A 7299-nucleotide genomic window follows, 5' to 3' on the forward strand; every position below is an offset into this window, starting at 1 on the left:
TAGATTTTTAGGCTCCTCTCCTGATTTTAATTTTTTTAGGCACCTTTCCTGATTTAAAATTTTTTTTGGCTCCTCTCCTGGTTTTAATTTTTATAGGCTCCTCTCCTGATTTTAATTTTTTTTGGGCTCCTTTCCTGATTTTAATTTTTTTTGGGCTCCTCTCCTGATTTTAATTTTTGTAGGCTCCTTTCCTGATTTTTAAATTTTCAGTCTCCTCTCCAGATTTTTATTCTCTTAGGCTCCTCTCCTGATTTTAATTGTTTTAGGCTCCTCTCCTGATTTTAATTTTTTTAGGCTGCTCTCCTGATTTTAATTTTTTTGTACTCCTCTCCTGGTTTTAATTTTTTTAGACTCCTCTCCTGATTTTAATTTGTTTAGTCTCTTCTCCTGATTTGAATTTTTTTTGGCAGCTCTCTTGATTTTTATTTTCTTAGGCTCTTCTCCTGATTTTAATATTTTAAGGCTCCTTTCGAGATTTAAAATTTTTTTGAGCTCCTGTCCTTATTTTAATATTTTTAGGCTCCTCTCCTGATTTTTATTCTTTTAGGCTGCTCTCTTGATTTTTATTCTCTTAGGCTCTTCTCCTGATTTTAATTTTTTTAGGCTCCTTTCCTGATTTTAAATTTTTCTGGGCTCCTGTCCTGATTTTTATTTTTTTAGGCTCCTCTGCTGGTTTTAGTTTTTTTTGGCTCCTCTCCTGATTTTTAGATTTTTAGTCTCCTCTCCTGATTTTTATTCTCTTAGGCTCCTCTCCTGATTTTTGTTTTTTTATGCTCCTCTCCTGATTTTAGTTTTTTTAGTTTCCTCTCCTGATATTAATTTTTTTAGGCTCCTCTCATGATTCTAGTTTTTGTAGGCTCCTGTCCAGATTTTAATTTTTGTAGGCTCCTGTCCTGATTTTAATTTTTTTAGGCTGCTCTCCTGATTTTAATTTTTTTAGGCTCCTCTCCTGATTTTAATTTTTTTAGGCTCCTCTCCTGATTTTGGTTTTTTTTAGGCTCCTCTCCTGATTTTTAGATTTTTAGGCTCCTCTCCTGATTTTTAGATTTTCATGCTCTTCTCCTGATTTTAAGATTTTTAGGCTCCTCTCCTGATTTTAATTTTTTTAGACTCCTCTCCTGATTTTAATTTGTTTAGTGTCCTCTCCTGATTTTAATTTTTTTAGGCTGCTCTCTTGATTTTTATTCTCTTAGGCTCTTCTCCTGCTTTTAATATTTTTAGGCTCCTATCCTGATTTAAAACTTTTTTGGGCTCCTGTCCTGATTTTTATTTTTTTAGGCTCCTCTGCTGGTTTTAATTTTTTTTTGGCTCCTCTCCTGATTTTTAAATTTTTAGGCTCCTCTCCTGATTTTTATTCTCTTAGACTCCTCTCCTGCTTTTAATTTTTTCAGGCTCCTCTGCTGGTTTTAATTTTTTTAGGCTCCTCTCCTGATATTAATTCTTTTAGGCTCCTCTCATGATTCTAGTTTTTGTAGGCTCCTGTCCTGATTTTAATTTTTGTATGCTCTTGTCCTGATTTTAATTTTTTTAAGCTCTTCTCCTGATTTTATGATTTTTAGGCTCCTCTCCTGCTTTTAATTTTTTTAGGCTCCTCTCCTGATTTTTAGATTTTTAGGCTCCTCTCCTGATTTTATTTTTTTTAGGCTCCTCTCCTGATTTTATTTTTTTTAGACTTCTCTCCTGATTTTAATTTGTTTAGTGTCCTCTCCTGATTTTAATTTTTTTAGGCTGCTCTCCTGATTTTTATTCTCTTAGGATCTTCTCCTGATTTTAATTTTTTTAGGCTCCTCTCCTGATTTTTAGGATTTTAGGCTCGTCTCCTGATTTTTAGATTTTTAGGCTCCTCTCCTGATTTTCAGATTTTTAGGCTCCTCTCCTGATTTTCAGATTTTTAGGCTCCTCTCCTGATTTTCAGATTTTTCAGGCTCCTCTCCTGATTATAATTTTTTAAGGCTCCTCTCCTGATTTCAATTATTTTACACTCTTCTCCTGATTTTTAATTTTTTTTAGGCTCCTCTCCTGATTTTAATTTTTTTAGGCTCCTCTCCTGATTTTTGTTTTTTTTAGGCTCCTCTCCTGATTTTTGGTTTTTTTAGGCTCCTCTCCTGATTTTTGGTTTTTTTAGGCTCCTCTCCTGATTTTTGTTTTTTTTAGGCTCCTCTCCTGATTTTTGTTTTTTTTAGGCTCCTCTCCTGATTTTTATTCTCTTAGGCTCTTCTCCTGATTTTAAGATTTTTAGGCTAATTTCCTGATTTAAAATTTATTAGGCTCCTCTCCTGATTTTTGTTTTTTTTAGGCTCCTCTCCTGATTTTTAGGATTTTAGACTCTTTTTCTGATTTTAAGATTTTTAGGCTCCTCTCCTGATTTAATTTTTTCAGGCTCCTCTCCTGATTATAATTTTTTTAGTCTCCTCTCCTGATTTTTAGACTTTTAGACTCTTCTCCTGATTTTATTTTATTAAGCCCCTCTCCTGATTTTTAGATTTTTAGGCTCCTCTCCTGATTTTAATTTTTTTAGGCACCTTTCCTGATTTAAAATTTTTTTGGGCTCCTCTCCTGGTTTTAATTTTTTTAGGCTCCTCTCCTGATTATAATTTTTTTAGGCTCCTTTCCTGATTTTTAAATTTTCAGTCTTCTCTCCAGATTTTTATTCTCTTAGGCTGCTCTCCTGATTTTAATTTTTTTGGGCTCCTCTCCTGGTTTTAGTTTTTTTAGGCTCCTCTCCTGATTTTAATTTGTTTAGTCTCCTCTCCTGATTTGAATTTTTTTTGGCAGCTCTCTTGATTTTTATTCTCTTAGGCTCTTCTCCTGATTTTAATATTTTTAGGCTCCTTTCCTGATTTAAAATTTTTTTGAGCTCCTGTCCTGATTTTAATTTTTTTTAGGCTCCTCTCCTGATTTTAATTTTTTTAGGCTGCTCTCATGATTTTTATTCTCTTAGGCTCTTCTCCTGATTTTAATATTTTTAGGCTCCTTTCCTGATTTAAAATTTTTTTGGGCTCCTGTACTGATTTTTGTTCTTTTATGCTCCTGTCCTGATTTTAGTTTTTTTAGTTTCCTCTCCTGATATTAATTTTTTTAGGCTCCTCTCATGATTCTAGTTTTTGTAGGCTCCTGTCTTGATTTTAATATTTTAGGCTCTTCTCCTGATTTTAATTTTTTTAGGCTCCTCTCCTGATTTTAATTTTTTTAGGCTCCTCTCCTGATTTTTGTTTTTTTTAGGCTCCTCTCCTGATTTTTAGATTTTTAGGCTCCTCTCCTGATTTTATTTTTTTTAGACTCCTCTCCTGATTTTAATTTGTTTAGTGTCCTCTCCTGATTTTAATTTTTTTAGGCTGCTCTCTTGATTTTTATTCTCTTAGGATCTTCTCCTGATTTTAATTTTTTTATGCTCCTCTCCTGATTTTTGTTTTTTTTTAGGCTCCTCTCCTGATTTTTAGATTTTTAGGCTCGTCTCCAGATTTTAAGATTTTTATAATCCTTTCCTGATTTTAATTTTTTTAGGCTCCTCTCCTGATTTAAATTTTTTTTAGGCTGCTCTCCTTATTTTTATTCTCTTTAGCTCTTCTCCTGATTTTAAGATTTTTAGGCTCATTTCCTGATTTAAAATTTTTTTGGCTCCTCTCCTGATCTTAATTTTTTTAGACTCCCCTCCTGATTTTTAGGATTTTAGGCTCATCTCCTGATTTTTAGATTTTTAGGCTCCTCTCCTGATTTTTAGATTTTTAGGCTCCTCTCCTGATTTTCAGATTTTTCGGCTCCTCTCCTGATTTTCAGATTTTTAAGGCTCCCCTCCTGATTATAATTTTTTAAGGCTCCTCTCCTGATTTCAATTTTTTTAGACTCTTCTCTTGATTTTTAATTTTTTTAGGCTCCTCTCCTGATTTTAATTTTTTTAGGCTCCTCTCCTGATTTTGGTTTTTTTTAGGCTCCTCTCCTGATTTTCTTTTTTTTAGGCTCCTCTCCTGACTTTTTTTTTTTTACCTCCTCTCCTGATTTTGGTTTTTTTTAGGCTCCTCTCCTGATTTTGGTTTTTTTTAGGCTCCTCTCCTGATTTTGGTTTTTTTTAGGCTCCTCTCCTGATTTTGGCTTTTTTTAGGCTCCTCTCCTGATTTTGGCTTTTTTTAGGCTCCTCTCCTGATTTTGGTTTTTTTTAGGCTCCTCTCGTGATTTTTAGGATTTTAGACTCTTCTCCTGATTTTATTTTATTATGCCCCTCTCCTGATTTTTAGATTTTTAGGCTCCTCTCCTGATTTTAATTTTTTTAGGCACCTTTCCTGATTTAAAATTTTTTTGGCTCCTCTCCTGGTTTTAATTTTTTTAGGCTCCTCTCCTGATTTTAATTTTTTTAGGCTCCTCTCCTGATTTTAATTTTTTTAGGCACCTTTCCTGATTTAAAATTTTTTTGGCTCCTCTCCTGGTTTTAATTTTTTTAGGTTCCTCTCCTTATTTTAATTTTTTTAGGCTCCTCTCCTGATTTTAATTTTTTTTGGGCTGCTCTCCTGATTTTAATTTTTTTTGGGCTCCTCTCCTGATTTTAATTTTTTTAGGCTCCTTTCCTGATTTTTAAATTTTCAGTCTCCTCTCCAGATTTTTATTCTCTTAGGCTCCTCTCCTGATTTTAATTGTTTTAGGCTCCTCTCCTGATATTAATTTTTTTAGGCTCCTCTCCTGATTTTAATTGTTTTAGGCTCCTCTCCTGATTTTAATTGTTTTAGGCTCCTCTCCTGATTTCAATTTTTTTAGGCTCCTCTCCTGATTTTTGGATTTTTTAGGCTCCTCTCCTGATTTTGGTTTTTTTAGGCTCCTCTCCTGATTTTAATTTTTTTTAGGCTCCTTTCCTGATTTTTAGGATTTTAGACTCTTCTCCTGATTTTAAGATTTTTAGGCTCCTCTCCTGATTTTCAGATTTTTAGGCTCCTCTCCTGATTTTAGTTTTATTAGGCTCCTCTCCTGATTTTTGTTTTTATTTAGGTTCCTCTCCTGATATTTAGATTTTTATGCTCTTCTACTGATTTTAAGATTTTTAGGCTCCTCTCCTGATTTTAATTTTATTAGGCTCCTCTCCTGATTTTTGTTTTTATTTAGGTCCCTCTCCTGATTTTTAGATTTTTATGCTCTTCTCCTGATTTTAATATTTTTAGGCTCCTCTCCTGATTTAAAATTTTTTTGAGCTCCTGTCCTGATTTTAATTTTTTTTAGGCTCCTCTCCTGATTTTAATTTTTTTAGGCTGCTCTCTTGATTTTTATTCTCTTAGGCTCTTCTCCTGATTTTAATATTTTTAGGCTCCTATCTTGATTTAAAATTTTTTTGGGCTCCTGTCCTGATTTTTATTTTTTTAGGCTCCTCTGCTGGTTTTAATTTTTTTTTGGCTCCTCTCCTGATATTTAGATTTTTAGGCTCCTCTCCTGATTTTTGTTCTCTTAGGCTCCTCTCCTGCTTTTAATTTTTTTAGGCTCCTCTGCTGGTTTATTTTTTTTAGGCTCCTCTCCTGATATTAATTCTTTTAGGCTCCTCTCATGATTCTAGTTTTTGTAGGCTCCTGTCCTGATTTTAATTTTTGTAGGCTCTTGTCCTGATTTTAATTTTTTTAAGCTCTTCTCCTGATTTTAAGATTTTTAGGCTCCTCTCCTGATTTTAATTTTTTTAGGCTCTTCTCTTGATTTTTGTTTTTTTTAGGCTCCTCTCCTGATTTTTAGATTTTTAGACTCCTCTCCTGATTTTTAGATTTTTATGCTCTTCTCCTGATTTTAAGATTTTTAGGCTCCTCTCCTGATTTTATTTTTTTTAGACTCCTCTCCTGATTTTAATTTGTTTAGTGTCCTCTCCTGATTTTAATTATTTTAGGCTGCTCTCTTGATTTTTATTCTCTTAGGATCTTCTCCTGATTTTAATTTTTTTATGCTCCTCTCCTGATTTTTGTTTTTTTTTAGGCTCCTCTCCTGATTTTTAGATTTTTAGGCTCGTCTCCAGATTTTAAGATTTTTATACTCCTTTCCTGATTTTAATTTTTTTAGGCTCCTCTCCTCATTTTAATTTTTTTTAGGCTGCTCTCCTTATTTTTATTCTCTTAGGCTCTTCTCCTGATTTTTAGATTTTTAGGCTCCTCTCCTGATTTTCAGATTTTTAGGCTCCTCTCCTGATTTTAATTTTTTTAGGCACCTTTCCTGATTTAAAATTTTTTTGGGCTCCTCTCCTGGTTTTAATTTTTTTAGGCTCCTCTCCTGATTTTAATTTTTTTAAGCTCCTCTCCTGATTTTAATTTTTTTAAGCTCCTCTCCTGATTTTAATTTTTTTTGGGCTCCTCTCCTGATTTTAATATTTTTTGGGCTCCTCTCCTGAGTTTAATTTTTTTAGGCTCCTTTCCTGATTTTTAAATTTTCAGTCTCCTCTCCAGATTTTTATTCTCTTAGGCTCCTCTCCTGATTTTAATTGTTTTAGGCTCCTCTCCTGATTTTAATTTTTTTAGGCTGCTCTCCTGATTTTAATTTTTTTGGGCTCCTCTCCTGGTTTTAATTTTTTTAGACTCCTCTCCTGATTTTAATTTGTTTAGTCTCCTCTCCTGATTTGAATTTTTTTTGGCAGCTCTCTTGATTTTTATTCTCTTAGGCTCTTCTCCTGATTTTAATATTTTTAGGCTCCTTTCCTGATTTAAAATTTTTCTGGGCTCCTGTCCTGATTTTAATTTTTTTTAGGCTCCTCTCCTGATTTTAATTTTTTTAGGCTGCTCTCTTGATTTTTATTCTCTTAGGCTCTTCTCCTGATTTTAATATTTTTAGGCTCCTATCTTGATTTAAAATTTTTTTGGGCTCCTGTCCTGATTTTTATTTTTTTAGGCTCCTCTGCTGGTTTTAATTTTTTTTTGGCTCCTCTCCTGATATTTAGATTTTTAGGCTCCTCTCCTGATTTTTGTTCTCTTAGGCTCCTCTCCTGCTTTTAATTTTTTTAGGCTCCTCTGCTGGTTTATTTTTTTTAGGCTCCTCTCCTGATATTAATTCTTTTAGGCTCCTCTCATGATTCTAGTTTTTGTAGGCTCCTGTCCTGATTTTAATTTTTGTAGGCTCTTGTCCTGATTTTAATTTTTTTAAGCTCTTCTCCTGATTTTAAGATTTTTAGGCTCCTCTCCTGATTTTAATTTTTTTAGGCTCTTCTCTTGATTTTTGTTTTTTTTAGGCTCCTCTCCTGATTTTTAGATTTTTAGGCTCCTCTCCTGATTTTTAGATTTTTATGCTCTTCTCCTGATTTTAAGATTTTTAGGCTCCTCTCCTGATTTTATTTTTTTTAGACTCCTCTCCTGA

The sequence above is a fragment of the Manacus candei genome, unplaced genomic scaffold (assembly GCF_025592945.1).
Source record: "Manacus candei isolate 608988 ecotype Guabito, Panama unplaced genomic scaffold, ASM2559294v1 h1tg000164l, whole genome shotgun sequence".
In the NCBI taxonomy this organism is placed as follows: domain Eukaryota; kingdom Metazoa; phylum Chordata; class Aves; order Passeriformes; family Pipridae; genus Manacus; species Manacus candei.